The 19,108-nt window shown below is 43.1% G+C and overlaps 1 protein-coding gene across 1 annotated transcript in view; it reads right to left on the reverse strand.

Annotated features, from left to right (window-relative positions):
* The window catches only part of FBXL7 (F-box and leucine rich repeat protein 7), a 778,002-nt gene that overhangs the window by 513,513 nt on the left and 245,381 nt on the right, over positions 1–19,108 (reverse strand). The gene's annotated exons all lie outside the window — the stretch shown is intronic.

Raw genomic sequence — 19,108 nt, forward strand, 5'->3', positions numbered from 1 at the left:
TCAAGAAAGTTCAATAGAGGCAGTTGCCAGAAATTTAAAAAAAGAAAGTCCCTCAGCAGAGAGCAATTCTGGTATTTTATTGACCTCTATTGGTCGTTTTCTATCAAGACAGTTAAATAGAGGCAGTTGAACAAGCAGAAAGCAATTCTGGTATTTTACTGACCTCTACTGATCGTTTTTTATCAAGACAGTTAAATAGAGGCAGTTGAACAGAAAAAAAGGTCCTAAGTGGAAACAGACAAGTCCTAGGGCTGATCTCCAGAGCCCAAAAAAGTAAATACAAATATAAGAATATACTAACGTATGTACAAGAGTTTTTGAGTGCTCAACCTAAAAAGCAACAAGGTGGCAAGCACAGCCAAAGGGCACATGGGCACCACCCTTGTGGGGAGCAGCCTCGAGCAACTACCAGGGCAGGACAAAGAGCAGGGACAGCTGGTAACAGTGACGCGGACCATCTGTGAGGTGGCTGTGGGGCAACAAACAAGCAAGAGGAGGGAGCCAGATAGTGGCATGCAGCAAGCAGATTGAAGAAATAATAAGGGTGGCCAGACTAGCAGCGACCACTAACAGCAAAGATGGGCTGCTGACACAAATAAAAGGGGAGACAAATGAGCGGATCAGCCCGGAAGAACCCGGTGATGGCCGGGAGAGCAAAGGGTGCCACAAAGACCACTCTGAGGAGAGCTAGGAGAGAGAAGTGCCAAAGAAGTGCCAGTGCTGTCACCATCCTGGTGACAGCCGTGTTACGATTGGCTAGTGGAGTCTGGGAGCCTGTGTGCTTCCAGAAGTAGAAGAAGACAGAGGAGAGGCGGCGGCTGTACAGAGGTAAGTGTTTTTTTTATCCCTCTCTGTTCTCACCAACCCCATTCTGTAGTGGCTGCCACTGGGTTTAGATCTCATGTAAGAAAAGAAAGACATTTCGATAACTGGTTGTACACTTTCAGGATAATGTCCGGCGTGATAGTGGAAAAGTTCCCACATAGCACAAAAGACTAGTGGGTATATAAGCCCAAAATTCATGAGGCATACTGTCAAATTGGAGGGGAAGCATGGTTGGACTATGACAAGGGTTTTAGGCCAAAGATATAGCCGCACTCAGACATGGAATGGGATGAAGAGGACTTGACAGGCTGCATGCAACAGCATTGCAGCTGTTTCTCCCTTCTTTAAGCCTATCATTGAAATGGACAACCCGCTCTCCAAGCAAACGCTGAGGCACCACAAACATTTTTAAATTGCCACATTTTGTATACATGAATTTGAACACTTGTATGTTGATTGCCTCTGTAATATGTGTGTGTGTGACACAAAGTGCTCTGATATCCTACACTGGAATGCTCTAATAGGGCAGGGGCAAGCCAGCAAGCTAAAGCCGGCCCCAGTTCAAGCAATCCCTTGCCTTTCAGCAGGGCCGCATTGGGAACCCAAAGCAGCTCTGGCCGTTTTCTCTGACCAACCCCTGTGGAAGCACTGCAGGCCGCAGGAGGCTGGAAACACTTGTTTGCTGCTTTTGTTACTGGGGGGCGATTGCAGCACTGCTGCATAACTGTCCCCCAGTAACAAATCGGCCTCCGCTACTGCAAAACCGGCCCCCACCCTACCAGCCTCTGGTACGGCCAGTCTGGCCCTGCCTTTCAGCAGTCAAAAAGAAGAAATCTTTCTTTCCATTCTTCATTTATTTTTCTCTGGTCTCTATCCCGCGCTTAAACATACATAGCTGCTGCCTGCTAGGTCTCAGGTTCGTGCGGACTGGTGATGTCATAACAGGGGATTGTCTAAGGACTGCAGCCTGCAAAGACAGGAATTCAATCGGTAAACGGATTAGAACTATTTCTGAAATCGTCAATAAAGACAGATGTCGTTACAGCACTATCTACATAAACAAAGAGAATCGACCTAGTAGTGTTTGGAAGTATTCCTCACAGTGGTGTGGAGCACTTAGTGCTTTTTAAAATACCCCTCACACACCAAAAGGACCCTTGGTGTCATGCTTCATCATAGGGGTCTTCGCACCCCTCTACGGGATGCGGCGTGCTACGACCTATGACTATGTGGGAGCACTTATAATAATAGACTATGTATGGTGCATGTGAGTTAAGTGTGAAGAGACATGCCGATCTCTAATAGTGGCAGTGCTCGCCCCAATGTCGTGCAAGGTTTCCAGGGTGCACCCTACCATTCAAATGAAAACACTTTCAAGGGCAAATCTGATCGCCAACACTTCCTGTTGCTTTTGCCAATGCTTGCTTATAGTACTTTTGAATGACTTTCAAGATCAGTGTGGAATCTTACACATTTCTGCAGAAGGTTTCCTAGTAACTGCTTGGCAGCAATGAAATGCACTAAACCTTTGTTTAAACATGGCTCTTTTTTCCCTCTGCTGCAATGGTGCTTTCAGAGCAGGACAATTATGAATCTACACCGGTAAAACCAACAAAAACCTCCTGTGGGCGGGTCAAATACAGAAAGGGAGGAAAGTCACACATGAGAGTAAGGAAACTGTGAGTGACACAAATCCCATCCATTCTTGAGTAAGTAGTGGACCTGTGGCGTATTGTATACTATGATTTACGGCCTGTGACAGACAGCTAGAGATATCTGGAGAGAGACTGCAAAAATTAAGTGTATGTGCCCATAGTTATTTTTAGGAGCATAGCAGTGGTGCAGCCAAATGTCAGGGTTGCCCACACGGCCTTCTTTTGCTTCTGTCACTTCCTTCTTCCTTCTAAATATATTATCTTTTGATTTCACTCTTGCAGGTTATTATTCATTCCAGGACCCTTTTTTTTTTTTTACTGTTTTCCTTCATGTCCCGTCCTCCTACTTTTTAGGTTTTGCCTCGCCAAAAAGATGCGCTCTGCGCATCTTTTTTGCGCAGCAAAAACCTAATGAGAACTGTAGTGTGGCTTTGGGTCGGCCCTCGTCATTCATTGGCTGGCTCCATAAATGGAGCCTAGCCATTGGATGAGGGGCCTGTCCGTCAATGCCGGACCAGACACGGGGGCGTTCCCGACATTCTTTGGCTTTTGCCGACGTCACGCGACGCCGGGAACGCCCCCGATTCTGTTCCGGCATTGCCGGCACCTCCCTTGCTCCCCCTCCCGCTTGTTTCCTGGTGCCCGCCTTCGTGCTCCGGCCGGCCGTCGTCAGCGTCTCTCCTCCCCCTTTCCCGCCCCCTCCCGCTTGTTTTGGTGCCCGTCTTCTGCTCCGGCCGGCCGTCGTCAGCTCTCTCCTCCCCCTTTCCCGCCCCCTCCCGCTTCTCTCTGATGCCCGCCTTCCGGTGAGACACTGTGATGAATGCCACTGAAAGCCCTGGATGGACTGGGCTGGGTCTGGGTCAGTCTGCTCGGTAGTGGGCTGACTAGTGACTGTCAATGACCTCCTGCAGCGCGAAGTGCTGTTCGAAACTCGGAAGCCATCGCCTCTTAACACTAGTGAGTACGAGGAAAGCACGGGCAGCCATGCGTTGCTTTGTTAATATTGCATACAGATCTGAAATCACCGTTTGAGGAGTGGAGCCGGGGAGGGGGCGGAGCTTAGTGGCGAGAGCTCCGTAACAGACACTTGCCCTCAACCAAGCCCTCCGCCCCCTTACCACTCACACAAACAAAACGGAAGTTGTCGGAACCAAGAAGAAAAGCGAAAGGAGGTAGGGAGGGGAAAAGAAGCTGCCAGGGCTGCCATGAATATTAAAGTAAAGCTGGGTCATAAGCTTCCAGCCATGGGAGTCTGTGACTTGTAAACGGCTGATAACCCATGACCCCATGACCTCTCATGGGAACGTTCACAGAGCAGCAGAACAACAGACATCCTTAGTATCGGCACAAAGCCATCGCTGGCACAGTGATTCAAGCAAGTGTATTTTGAGGGAAGGGCTGTGATAATAGCAAATATGCATTAGGCGGAGTGACCCTTGGCTTGGCTGCGGTCTTACCAGGCGCACTTACCTCCATATCCGGCTCCACTCACGGACCCTCGACATGCCGAAACGGTGAACTAGCAGGAAGTGAAACTTATCGCACTAAGCAGCAATGCCCCTCCCCTGCAGCGCCCGCGAGCAAACAAGACAAGCATTTAGTGCAATAGGTCCTGCATTTGCGAGAGGTTAAGCTATTAGCATTGTAAATTACAATGTCTTTTATTTAGATTTAAAAAAACAAAACAAAGGCATTGTCATTTACAATGCCAAGAGCTCAGACCCAGCAAATGCGAGACCTACTGCATTGCAAATGCTTGTTTATTCTGAAAGCATGACCAGTGTACCGCACAGATGAGCCGCACAGGGTATAATGTGTCTATGATTGCTGAACGTGACTGACAGATGGGCGTGGGCTGCAAAATGTTGTTGAACCTACCTTACGATTATGCCTCCACGTTGAACCTTCTTGGCATCTGTGAACCTAAAATCTCAAATTCGTCCCTTTCTAAGTGTTGGAAAATAACTGCACACATTAGCAGCACATTACCAGCACTCAGTTTATCGACCTCAGAAGATTGAACAGCCGTGTCGGCCCAGTCCGGATATGAAATAACGACCTGTGCAAACAAAAAATGTTAGCAGCGACTATTTTGGTTACTTGAGTCTTCCAGACAGCTCAGTTATTTCGTGGAGAGCACAGACGGGGCTGCTCTGCCACATTCAATAAACAGAAGCGCCACTGGCAATTGATGATCACTGTGACACTTCCCCATATTGAGTGCTGAAAAGTCCAGGTCAAGAAAAGATGCCTTAGTACTTGATTAACTGTGTAGTCAGAAACCTTCGAATGGCACGGCTATTTGCAAATGAAGGGTTGGCCTCTAAATGATGGATTTATGACTAGCTGAGGACTGCCGGTCAATCAAAATCGACTGACTCAAAAAACATAGTGCTTACCAACTTATCAAGGACACTGTGTAACGCCGCAAGTAAAAGTGAAACAAAAACAAGTATTGGAAATGCAATAGGTCTCGCATGAGGAAAGTTTGAGCTATTGGTCTTATAAATGGCATTTTTATTTATTTATGTGTTTGTTAAAAAAGCTAAATTAATAGCTTTGTCATTTACAATGCCAATAGTTATAACTTTCGCAAATGTGACACCTATAGCATTTGTAATGCAACATGTTTTTTATTTACGTGATTTAGATGTATTGATATTACAAATAACAATGGCTTTTATTTTTTTTGTTAAATTAATTGTTAAATAATGTATTTAATTTGTAATGGCAATAGCTTAAACTTTTGTAAATAACTTTTGTGAAGATTATATTCAGAGTTTTATATTGTGACGAAAATCCAAGAACAGAAGTGAAATATTAACATCTTTTTGTGATTTGTAATAAAGCGTGAACGCTTGAAAACAGCTTGAAACATTGAAAGAACATATTTGAACCAGCCTTTGACAATAAATTATGACGTAATGCAGCTAACACAAATGTAACGTGTGAAACTGCAGACTGTTATGTTCAGCCAGAGTGGAGCTTCAGAGTGGAGCTTCAGAGTGCAGACTGGAGCTTCAGAGTGGAGCTTCAGAGTGGAGCTTCAGAGTGGAGCTTCAGAGTGCAGAGTGGAGCTTCAGAGTGCAGAGTGGAGCTTCAGAGTGCAGAGTGGAGCTTCAGAGTGGAGCTTCAGAGTGCAGAGTGGAGCTTCAGAGTGCAGAGTGGAGCTTCAGAGTGCAGAGTGGAGCTTCAGAGTGGAGCTTCAGAGTGGAGCTTCAGAGTGGAGCTTCAGAGTGGAGCTTCAGAGTGCAGAGTGGAGCTTCAGAGTGGAGCTTCAGAGTGGAGCTTCAGAGTGGAGCTTCAGAGTGGAGCTTCAGAGTGGAGCTTCAGAGTGCAGAGTGGAGCTGCAGATTCAGAGTGGAGCTGCAGATTCAGAGTGGAGCTGCAGATTCAGAGTGGAGCTTCAGAGTGCAGATTCAGAGTGGAGCTTCAGAGTGGAGCTTCAGAGTGGAGCTTCAGAGTGGAGCCTCAGAGTGGCGCTTCAGAGTGCAGAGTGGAGCTTCAGAGTGCAGAGTGGAGCTTCAGAGTGGAGCTTCAGAGTGCAGAGTGGAGCTTCAGAGTGCAGAGTGGAGCTTCAGAGTGCAGAGTGGAGCTTCAGAGTGGAGCTTCAGAGTGCAGATTCAGAGTGCAGATTCAGAGTGGAGCTTCAGAGTGCAGAGTGGAGCTTCAGAGTGCAGATTCAGAGTGGAGCTTCAGAGTGCAGAGTGGAGCTTCAGAGTGCAGATTCAGAGTGGAGCTTCAGAGTGCAGATTCAGAGTGGAGCTTCAGAGTGCAGAGTGGAGCTTCAGAGTGCAGATTCAGAGTGGAGCTTCAGAGTGCAGATTCAGAGTGGAGATTCAGAGTGCAGATTCAGAGTGGAGATTCAGAGTGCAGATTCAGAGTGGAGATTCAGAGTGGAGCTTCAGAGTGCAGAGTGGAGCTGCAGATTCAGAGTGGAGCTGCAGAGTGCAGATTCAGAGTGCAGAGTGGAGCTTCAGAGTGCAGATTCAGAGTGGAGCATCAGAGTGCAGATTCAGAGTGGAGCTTCAGAGTGCAGAGTGGAGCTTCAGAGTGCAGATTCAGAGTGGAGCTTCAGAGTGCAGAGTGGAGCTTCAGAGTGCAGATTCAGAGTGGAGCTTCAGAGTGCAGAGTGGAGCTTCAGAGTGCAGATTCAGAGTGGAGCTTCAGAGTGCAGAGTGGAGCTTCAGAGTGGAGCTTCAGAGTGCAGAGTGGAGCTTCAGAGTGGAGCTTCAGAGTGGAGCTTCAGAGTGGAGCATCAGAGTGGAGCTTCAGAGTGGAGCTTCAGAGTGGAGCTTCAGAGTGGAGCTTCAGAGTGCAGATTCAGAGTGGAGCTTCAGAGTGCAGAGTGGAGCTTCAGAGTGCAGATTCAGAGTGGAGCTTCAGAGTGCAGAGTGGAGCTTCAGAATGCAGATTCAGAGTGGAGCTTCAGAGTGCAGAGTGGAGCTTCAGAGTGCAGATTCAGAGTGCAGAGTGGAGCTTCAGAGTGGAGCTTCAGAGTGGAGCTTCAGAGTGGAGCTTCAGAGTGGAGCTTCAGAGTGGAGCTTCACAGTGCAGCTTCACAGTGCAGCTTCAGAGTGCAGAGTGGAGCTTCAGAGTGGAGCTTCAGAGTGCAGCTTCAGAGTGCAGAGTGGAGCTTCAGAGTGCAGAGTGGAGCTTCAGAGTGCAGAGTGGAGCTTCAGAGTTCAGATTCAGAGTGGAGCTTCAGAGTGGAGCTTCAGAGTGGAGCTTCAGAGTGGAGCTTCAGAGTGTCAAGAGCAATGCCAATAGCTCTAACTTTAACAAAGGCAAAACCATTGCATTGTAAATGCTTGTTCTCTTTTCCACCTTTCTCTATCTTGCTTAAAGTCTGATAATGAAAATAACATACTGGAGTTTCTCCCAAAAAAGTGCTGGTCCTTAGAACCAGCAACCACTTCCACAAATTATGCACTGAATTGCCCCTAAAACAGCAATCTGATCAAAGCATACAGCCCTCCAGTGTACTTCATACCCGGCCGGAAGTCGTTTATTGTTTTGGAAAATACTGAAGTTAACGGTGGGAGCCTCCATATTTGTTGGGCAGATTGGAGACGGTTTTACAGCCTCATTGTTCTGGTGTCCTTAAGTCTATGCTGGACATTTCCTTCCAGATGTTCATAATGGTGACTTTCGAGGTTTGACTTAGAGAACTTCACAGTGTCCAACATGGGTGCTCAATAGACAAAGAAAGGGCTGCTGAGGGACTTATTGATGAAGTAGGAGAACGGACAACCTTCTTTCTGCATTGAGGGGTGAACAATGATTTCCACTCACCAGCATGTGCTGTGAAATCACAACAGGTAAGGCACATTAACTGCTTTTTCCTTCCTCCATCCCTACACTATCCTTTGGCACTTTTATCCCTTTCGATGCGGGGGATGTTCCCCAGCTGTGCTGGGGGGAGGGGGGCGCGCACAGCGCTCACATGCTCATGACGAGCTGAGCTCGTCATGAGGCACGGCGCTCCTGTGCTCATGACGAGCTCAGCTCGTCACAGCCACACCTGTTCCTGTGGAACGCTCAGCACAGCAGGGGAATTATCCCCGCATGTGAGCATTCCACGGCTCATGACGAGCTCAGCTCGTCATGAGCACTGGTGCGCCGTGGCTCATGACGAGCTCAGCTCGTCATGAGCATTCAAGAGGTTAAACATGTTGTAGTAAATAAAGAAAACACCTTTGACTAAGGCCTCCATTGTGAGTGGTCAATGAGTCAGATTTTACTATCCCTGGATATCAGGAGTACTGGTAACTCTGGGAGCCTATTACAAGCTGGACCCTCAGGGTTCACTTTGAAATGAGGAATTACTGGTGGAATCAGTAATTTTGAGTCCGATTCCCCACAAAAGTCCTCATTTTGGGCAGAACTTTCAACCCACTGCTTTTCACATCCAAAATCTCCAGGTGACATTCAAGAGATCTACAGAGCTTCTGCAGGTCTCATAATTCTGATGGGGCTGGTTAATGGTGTAACCAGCCCCAACGGAAGATACCACTCATAATGAATACCTAAGAAGGGGCAACTAATGCAATTTCAATTGTTGCAAAGGGAACAGAAGTTACTCACAGACCAAATTGAATTACTCTCGAGTTGATTTCATGTCCTGAAAATGTAATTTGCTTTTTAGTCCTTTTTATTAAGTTTCTAAAGATCACGGTAAGCACAAAAGAAACAACTGCCCCCATGAAAAATATGGAACGACCGCTCTCCTGCATTTGAAAAGCAGATTAATGCAAGGACGTTCGAAAATCAAGTTAACCGCAGATGACAGTTTGACAGTATGCTTTTATGGCAGAGAACAAGCAGGCAACCATCAGCCCCAGACAGATACATCATTTTCAGTATGTATGACTCAAGAATAACAAGTAGGAATAACAAAGCAACATCAAATATATTAAAACAACTGATGTGTTGATTAGCATGTTCTCACTAGAAGCAGCGTTCTTTGATGTTCATTTGAGAGATGAGATATCCCACTTGTTTTAATTCCCAAAACTTGCATTTTCCACACTATTACCTCGAACCACGTAATGGGTGGAACAGTGTGTACACAACTGATGAAACATTAAAAATCACAGGCTGCGTGTGCAGCATGGGAGGCTGAAACTGAACTCAGGCAGAGAGGTAAATTAGGAGTGATCACATGAGTCATAGAGTAGCCACTGGGGCAAAAAATAAGCAAATTGGGTCAGATGGGTCTCTCCAGTATCACACTATCAAACAAAACAATGCATAGAGAAACCGTAACACGACCTTTGCGACAAAAATGACAGATTAAAAGTCTCCCCCAGCAGAAACATGTATCGATGAGGTAAAAAGAAACTTCTGACAATGATTATCATGTTTCCTAGGGTCTACATCATTAATATGTTTTCGCTGTGCCATTGATCAGTTAATATTCTTAGAAAGATACCGACACATTGGAAATGGCCGTTGGCAGTCAACACGCCACTGAATCACAGAGGACCTGACTATCTGCTTCAGTGGTGAACAGCAACAACCTCAAATGTGTTGTTCTTGTCACCTTTCTCAGTTGTTTTTCTTTGCAGGTTGATATTGGTTACTTTACTTAGGCAATCCCCATTCCCCTGTTTCTGAATACATCAACTGCATGTCTTCGTCCTTCTTGATGTAGCACTAACACTCGTCTAGTAGTCATGAGTGACCACAAAATATAATACTGATGAAATTGCATACTTTTTTCATGCAATTTTTCAAAATGTTTCACAGAATGTTGGAAAATTGTGCTTTTAGAGTAAAATGTGGGTTTCCAGTACCTCACATGACTTTTTTCATGCATCTGCGTACCTTGTGTGAAAGAGTCACACAAGATGTTGAAAAAAACATAGTTTCAGCAGAATAAATATCTTGGTGAGATTTATTCTGGCTGAGCCAGGATAATTTTGAAAAGTTTAGCATAATACAAAACTTTTTTTATTCAGCTTACATTTTGCCCAGACCTAAAAGAGACAAAACACCTTACAATTTTTAATGTAATGTGCATTTATCAGGAGTTTTATATAACACCATTTGCCACAATGCCAAAACCTGAGTGCTACTGGCCTTATGTTAGCACAGAGCTTTCAAACAGGTAATTTTTCATTCAACATAAAAAGTAATTACTTTCAGGTCAACCTGGATGAAAGATTTCTGAATCAACGTGATGAGGGATACTTAAGGAAAGAGCCAATAGAACACATACTCAGCTCTTCATCATCAACCACATCAAATCAGCAACCTCGTCAAATCAGCTAATCAGTTGATTATATATTTTTTCACTTTGCCATATTTGCAGTTTGTTCATTTTGGAATCTGTTTGTGATGTACTCTAACCCCACAGGGAGATGTTTTTAATCAACAAGGTAAGTCAGAGATGTGCAGCGGTCGCCTGCAGTCAAGACAAATGCTCAGCAGAACGCTGGCAGAAGACTATGTGCACACAGGTGCATACACATCTTCAGATCAATCTTCACTCTGGGGAAAACCTTGAAATGCGCTAAAAACCAAACCAGATGAATTCCCCCAGGCCGCATGAAGTCATGCTGGTATTAAAGAGTGGATATTAATCCCATTCTCTAGAGACCTCAAGGGCCGCCTGCCTTTTTCTTCTTTGTTTGCCCAAGTTCACCGCAGATGATTGTCTCATTCAAACACCATTTTGTAAATTTGCTTCATACCCCCCAGTTATCTTGGAGCACAACATTTCTCCCCACTATCAGCATGAATTTTAAATCCCAGGACAACAGCATACATCTATTTTTCATAGCGCCTAGACACTTCAGGGTATTAGAGCTCTTTATAAATCTATTTTTCATTTCATTTAATAAATAGTGCATTTTCCGTGCAAAGCATTGTCTGCTTGAAAATATTGGGCCTTAAATGCTGAGGCAATGGACACAGTCTGGCAAAAGCCAGCTACTGCATTTACTCACTCTTTGTATGAGCAAATTTAACAACCAACCCCAAACGGCAATCACCAGATCTGCCCCTCCCACTATGAATTCTTCATTGACACTTTCTACAGCCCCCTGATGACAGGATACAGACCAAGAACTTCAAGAGTGCCAAAGGCCAAGAGCCTGGCACACAACACCATGAAACAAAAGGCACCCTGCACATATCTAACCCGGTGGAGGTGAAAGGATGCAAGACAAAACTTTCCCTACAGAGCTCACTCTAGGAAACCCCACAATCCTGAAGACAAAGTTTGCATAATAAAAACTAAAGGTGGCATTTTTCACACCAAAATAAACTCATGATCCTCACATTGCAATCACATGTGTTAATGCGGAAGGTCCCAAGACCCAACCTCCTCCTATGGATTCTGGTTCTTACAACCTTCAGATGACAAAGAAAAAAGTGGTTTGCTGGAAAGTCATCACACTGTTGGAGACCCTCCAAATAGGAAACCCGCATCCTACTGATCGTAATGTGCACCCTGAGTTATGCTGGTTTGGTTCGAATCCCAGATTCAATGTTGGGTTCTTTCTCCTCGTGGATGCCTAGATAGGGTTCAGTGGATCCTAGACTTGGCAGACATTGGGTGGCACAGTGGGAGTACCATATGAGGAATATATGATGGTATTCTGCATGTGTGTAGGACACATGCATTCTGAACGCCGTCTTTTGTTCGAACATGTCTTTAGGGCGTATTGTTGAGCATACAAGTCGTTTTCATGACTTGCCTTAGGGGAGTGCTGGATGTTGGAATAGTTTAATTTCCTATTCCACCTCCAGTCTGAACATCAGTAGGGAAGGTGTTTGACTTTCAATCCAACACCATTCCACCAATACGCCCCCTTGAAAGCAAGTTATTGTTACGACTTGCATGCTGAAGGAATGCATGCTAATGCCGCATTCACTCTATTGTTGGTCTGGCACTGTGTTGGTAAAGAGTGATTCTGGCGGCGTCCGAAAGGACGTTTCTCCTATATGAGATTAGAGACTGCTTTCTGCTGCAGTAACATCCACCATGCTAGTAAAAGATAAATACCCTTTCCAGTTTATAGCATTCAGAACCTCTGCACCCCTTGGAGAAAGGACGTAGGGCTGAAAGCTTGACAATTATTTGAACTCCCGCTGGGCTAAACACACCACAGTCACTTAAGCTGGCTGCTCATATGGCACTTTGTCCAAATAAGACCAAGTTTTATAAGCACTTGCAAAATTAAAGAGGTGGTTTGGGTGTAAATGCAGAAATACTTCTCAGATACTTAGATGCCACAAACAAAGGATTAGCTGGGATGATTTCACAAGCATCATTCAATCTACAACATTCCATTGTGCAATGCGTTCGGAAAGGAGATATTTTTAGCTTCAAGGTGCTGGTCTCTGGGGTATACCACATGGGAGTACACAACAAATAATGACAAATTAACAGTACACTCTATGGAAAGCCAACGTGGAAAGCCAACAAGATGTTCTTTTATGCTACAGATTTGGTTGGAGAGTATGCAGAGCAAAGAAAAATGCACTGCATCTATGATAATTGTGCCACAAAACAAGAGCTTTTTTAGAATGAGGTGTCGACTATGATAAAGAAATATGTTGGGCTACTCAATTTTTACTAACCCAGAGGCCACACAGTTAGTGTTTGGAGATCCAACCCTTGAAGAGCATAACCAGGGAAAACAGGTTCATATTGATGGAAATGCTGATGGATGCAAAAATTAACATTTCATGGCCCTGGTAAAGCAGGAATTCTATATATTTCATACACGGCCAGTAAGGGCACTGGTGTATTCTGGTAATGGAGCAGTTAGCTCATCTTGAAAATGAAACTTCTGGCAATGTTCAAACCTTTGATAGGCTCCAGTTCAACGAAAGTCAGGGTGCTAAATTGACCAAGATGTGCAAAAGATTGAATGGATTAGACTGTAGAGGCAAGACACTGGATGCATCTTGTGGCTAGTATTTTTGCAACTGGTGTGGTATTTTGTGAATGGACTACATACTAATAAATCGGTTCGCAAAATGCCGAACCATAGTGGGTGGCAATTCGACCTACCTCATGAATATTAATGAGATAGGTTGCAAATTGTGAACCACAACAAACTACTGTCATCAAAGAGATACTGGCCTGCTGGGGTCAACAGACCACTATGTCAATGATTGTTTTTGAGTAAAACAATCTTTTCATTTTTTTTTTAAAGAAATACAGCCCATTTTCCTAAAAAAAAAACAGGATGCATAAATAAAAAAGAAGAGTTTTTCAAACATTTTTTAAGACTAGTCTATGGTCCGGGTTCCCTTTGCAAAATGTTAATACATCCTATTCTAAATCACTATTTGGAAGGGACATCCCAAAGACGCCCTCTCCAAATCTCGATTCAGTATGTAGTCGCAAACCCATACAGTGATTTGGTAATATGTTACTGAATCGCAATTTGTGTTTTGTGCAAACCAAAAGGTCACTGTGCAGTTACAAATAACTAATTTTGCGAATTGAACCCTTTCTACAACTGGCCCTGGATTCCTTCAAAAATGACAGAACATTTAACCCCACTGGTAAACACTCTGATACATGTTTTTTTATAATATGAGGTTGAAATCACACACAATGTTCAACAATTGTTCACAATCAGTCCACAAATATACGAAGGATGCTTCTTAGAATGTTACAATGGCAGGGGTTATTATGTGTCTCATCCTAGTGGCCTGTATGTGATAAGAGCAAACAGCTTGCAAACTACTCTTTCTAAACCAACAACAAAAACGATGTGCATAATGTCTTTACTTTGCGAAACTAAGTTAAGTTCAATATGTTATCATGACAGGATAGTAAAACAAATGAGCTTGTAAGGTAAATGTACCAGTGTTCCTTCTAATCATGGCCTAATAAAAGCGGTCATTTTGTTTTGGGGGCTGGATACCCATCAATCTCCTATACGAGCCCTCAGACTACCATACACAAAAGTGGCATGGAGCAGTGATATACCTGGCTCTCCCTGACACGGCTACTTAGGGTCTTAACAGAGAAATGGAAAGGCCAGCCACCAGGTATCGCCTCTGCCACAACTTCACACTGAATTCCCTGTTGTGCAGCCAAACATGGTCTAATTCAACAAACATTAGATGCATATTTCAAAATGAAAAAGACCTGCCTTAATAAAGATAGAGGGGCATATTATCAAGGGAGTTTATCTCCGCTTTTTTTGGCTTTAAAAGCCAAGAAAGCGGAGATAAAATTATCTCCCTATTACCTAGCTGTCGCTAACACCAGTTAGCGACAGCTAGTAGGAGATAGCGACCATCTTGGGCCCCACTTTGCATGTCAGTGATATTTATCACTAATGACATGCAAAGTGGGCGGGCCAAGATGTTAGCGACTGGAAACAGTCGCTAACATCGCTATCTCCTATTATCAACTTATGGAGATATTGGCGCTAAGCGCGAATATCTCCAAAAGCTAACACCTGCCCTGAGCAGTTCTTAGCCATGTTATCCAATGGGAGGTGGATAACATGGCTAAGAGCATTAGCTCGGTAATGCATGAATATCGCTGACTTTTCAGCGATATTCATGCATTGCAGCCGATTTTTATCGCATTTGCGATAAACCTTGGTAATACCAAGGTTTATCTGCGATAAAAATCGCCGCAGCTCAGCAGTAAATTTTTGTTTCTAACCATGCAATAGCGATAATTATCGCTATTGCTTGGTAATATGCGCCAGAGTTGCTTTTTTAAAGAGAAAAAACATTGAAAACAATCTTCTGAAATATAGCCTAATACAGAACACCACAATGTCGACCAAGTGTTATTTTACCTCACTGATTCAAATGAAGATTTATGAAGTGCTTAGTTTCAGTCAAAACATGACATTATGCAGATTTTGAGTGAATACAATCACAACAAATAACTGACTTTTCTCAGTAAAAGTTATTTTTAGACAGTCTGCAGACGGCCAAGAGAATCACACGGAAGGTGGAACAGCAGGAAATATACATGTGTACATTTATTGTTCTCTTCTAAAGACTGATGACTTTCCAATTTTTGTTTGCTTTCAGACAATTATTGCTTTTGTAAGAACTTAGCAAAACAGTAGACTGGCAGGGGAAAACTGCATCACTTGTGAAAGGGAAAGGAGAGAATCAAATGGACACAGTGCAGAAAAGTTTCACAATTCAAGGAAGAGAGGGTTACGACCCAATAAACATTTTTTCATTCATTATCTTTGGTAACTCAAGACAAGTTGATGGGAGGTTTTAGGAGTAACCTTAAAAAATCATGCATCTAGCCTGAATGTTAACTATTGATCAAAACCTCTCACATTGTTGTGAAATTGTTACCTAGTAAGCCTTGTTTAAGGAAATCCTCATGGGCACTGCCTTAGTGTAAACGTCCTGCTAGAACATACCATGTATCAAATTTATGCACACCAGCTTGTGGATATTGATGGGAGGAAATGCATTAAAAAAATATAAATTTGAAAAGCATTCTCCAGGAGAAAAATGTGGTAAATTGATGTTTACTATTTGGGTTACTTCCCATGAAAAGCATTGTCAAAGCTGATATGTCTGCCTTTATGCTAGAGGAAGTGTTTAGTAATAGTTGGGTGACTTCGTGTATGTTGCCACCAGGTGCGCTACAAAGAACCTCTAATAATGAAGCACATCTTAAAGTACAATAATATGGAAGATGGGATTAGAGTCCCCTTACTGAGCAAACTGCATTAGCAGAGGTAATCTATACCACCAAAGAAGAGTTTTATGAAAAGCAGTCAGAGGTTGAAGTTGCATTGTAAATGGCACAATTCAAGACATTAACAGCAAGTATTGCAAAGTAGATAATTTTGACAAGGGGACAGTATTTTGATTGCATTTTTAAGAAAGCCTAATTATGTAACTGTGTTTACTTTGTGAAAAAAGTTGTAAATTCCAACATATTATGGTAACAGCAAAGTAAAACAAATGAGCATGCAGAGGTAATTAGTGAGAGGCACTGTGTCTTTATGACAGGCCAAGGCATTCAAACAGCAGCACTTCTCACACAAAATAGACATAAACCAGTTCTCACAAATTGTGTCAGCAAAGTAAACACCTCAGTGAGCGTACACTAACTGTGAATAATAAGCTGCAGATCATGGCGTATCCCCAGTCTTCGAGAAAGGACTACTTGATAATATATCACCGAAATCTAATGGGACACAAAATGGCAATGTGACCATTCATTAATGGACAGGCCATCCTAGCACTGACAAACCACCAAAAAACATGTGCTCCAGTGACTGAATGTTACTGGCCAAAACCTCACAGTCTCTTTACTCCTTATTGGACTGTGTTTGAGGATTGATTGCATGGGGACTTGCAAACAGTTAAAGCGGTCAGTAGAAGTTAGTAAAAGGGACCGACCCCCAATTCACTCCCATGCTAAAAAAAACTTGCCTTTTTTATCTGCCCTTATTTAACCTACTGCAAACAAATTGGGATGGCAAAGTAGCCAGACAATATCCCCATTGGAAGCATTCTTGCAACACCAAGCTGGGCCTGTTACAAGGGTGCAGTACCCAGGTCCTGTAATTCCATAACTGACATTTAGATGGCAACAGGGAATAAAATGCTAGAATCCAACTGTCCTCTGCAGGACACACGTTTTTGAGAGTTCACATTCTACAAGTCACTATCCAAGCAAAGGCATTTATGGCATATTTCATTTGGCAGTGGAAAAACTGCAGGCGCTCATAAATCTATATATTCCAAATAGATTTCCCAATACATTTTGGCCTGTTTGCAATTCCAACACAAGACATCACCGGGTGCATTTTGTCGGCCCCGATTCCATTCTTTAAAAGGAAACTACTATTGCTACCACTTCTGACTGCATTTGCAAAGCACAATATACAAGACATGTTCTCAATGTGCTTAAAGTTTACAAAAGCAACAAAGAGGTCATGGTTCGGAAGAGACCTACATATTCAGGTGAATGGTTCAGTAGCTCCCATTGATTCTATTTCTACAGTTCCAATCTTAGTATATTGCATATAAGACTACGTGAAATGAATCAATTAACACTGCAATGCAAATCCGATGGAAAACAATTTCACAAAGTCAAACAAGATGAAAGGAAAACAAATGAAGAAGAGGACCCCAAGAAAAAAGAAGAAAACAATCAACAAGCAACATGCTGCCAGGATACTTACTTTTCTTTAACAATGTAAGTTTTGCAGCATCACTTTTAAAGTAGTTGATCTTTTCCAAGCCCACCAAAACATTTGATTTAATCTAAAACCCAAAATCCTATTAAAACTTTTCACCCCAAGCTAAACCACTCTCTTTCCATAAACCATTGCACTGAGTTCTAACACGAGCAAACCACGCTCAGATTCAGTTGCCTGAACCTAGCAGCAGGCTTTGTTTCAAAGGCTATGGCTGTGTTGTATACTCCAGCTAACTCCAGCCAATATCTAGATTTCAAACCGAATTTATGCAAAAAGGCCTTTTATATGACAATTGGTTGTAAAGAACACCCAAATCAACAATCTGCAATTTGAATTGTTTCTCACAAGTGAAGTTCCTCAAATTGTTCTGACAACATGACAACACTCGATTGATAAACACATTGTTTTATTCACTCGCTTCTTGGCCTTCCTTCCTGATCATTCAGGGTATCACCAGCTCTTTGTTACCTGGAAGGCTACTAAAAAGTGCAGCAGACAAAATACATATCAAAATCAATAACTTCACAAGCATTGGCAAAGCCATTAGTTCTGGCATGGAGCGCCAGCCTTTTGTTGCTGTATTGTTTTTGAAAGTTTCATTGTCTGGGAAGCTGGCAGGTCCTCAACAATATAAAAGAAAATAATTAGCAAAAAACTAAAATATTTTTGGAGTGTCAAAAGCCACCTATTGTCATAGAAGTCCCTAATACTTGTGTTAACTTCTTTGGGTGTGGGCGTGCTTCTTGTGAATAGGGAGAGTGCTGTCACTCACAGTGAAGTTAGCTAATGACTGAAGAGGGCTGACTCATTGCCCCTGCTGTATGACGTTGTAAGCAGAAGAAAAATGTAAATGACGCAATAACAGAGCAATGGATGAAGAGGGCGGGCTGAAAGCCACTATAAATTAGAATGCTATGTATGATTTGGGCAAAGTCAACAGTTCTCGGATCAAGATGGACTTTAAAAAGAAATCAATCTTCACTTACACCCAGCCTGCTAGCTAATCACAACATGTGTTAACTTCATGTTAGACTTTATGTTACTAGATAGTATAACACAAGACTTAACTTGCTCTTTAACCCCTTCGATGCTGATGACGAACTCAGCTCGTCATCAGGCTTACCTGCCGTGTGCTGATGACGAGCTGAGCTCGTCATGTAACGCGGTAATTTTAAAAATGCCGCACACAGCGGGAAAAGCCGCCGCAGCGATGCGGCTACAATCAGCATCGTCTTGTGAGAGAAAAAATTGCCATGTTAAAAGCAATCTACAACTTGCAATAAATAAGATAAAAGTCAGATTAAAGTTAATTAAAAGTGAATAGTCGCTGCCTGAAGCATGGTGAGGTTAATGTTCTACTCACCCTTCGATCCTGTAGTCCATGATCAAAATCAAATCCCTGAACGTCATCATGGGCTAAGCAACTCGTCATGCATACATTTATAAACATATAGCTTTAGGCCGCTGGCACATGAGACGCTCTTTACAGTTGTTGTGTCAAACTTGCAGTTAAAATGTACACACTGTAATGAAAGGTTGCGCCATTCAAAGTATAAAGAAAACACTATACCCTGCAAAAGTGAAACGTTGTCTTGCTTTACGTGGCAACTATCAGTACATATGTATATGTACATGCGTGTTTAAATGTGGTAACAAGTTTATTGTAATGGTCATGAAAGTACGCTTACACAGCAGTTATTTAGATAACCTTGAAAAAGGCCATCAGCTTGGTTCATAACCTGTAGCTGAGCTGAAATACATCCTCCCAACTGATGGGCCAGGTACATGTAGGCCGCTTCCCTTACATTGCGGCAAGTATGAAAGGTTTCAAAAGTCCCATTCAAACATAAGCCTGCAAGCACAGCAAATACCTTATCCCCATCTGCTAAATTCATTGCAATAGAAACCCTAAAAACATGCTTACATATAATCCTTCGGCCTCCCCCTTTC

Source organism: Lissotriton vulgaris, chromosome 4_1 (genome assembly GCF_964263255.1).
Source record: "Lissotriton vulgaris chromosome 4_1, aLisVul1.2, whole genome shotgun sequence".
NCBI lineage: Eukaryota > Metazoa > Chordata > Amphibia > Caudata > Salamandridae > Lissotriton > Lissotriton vulgaris.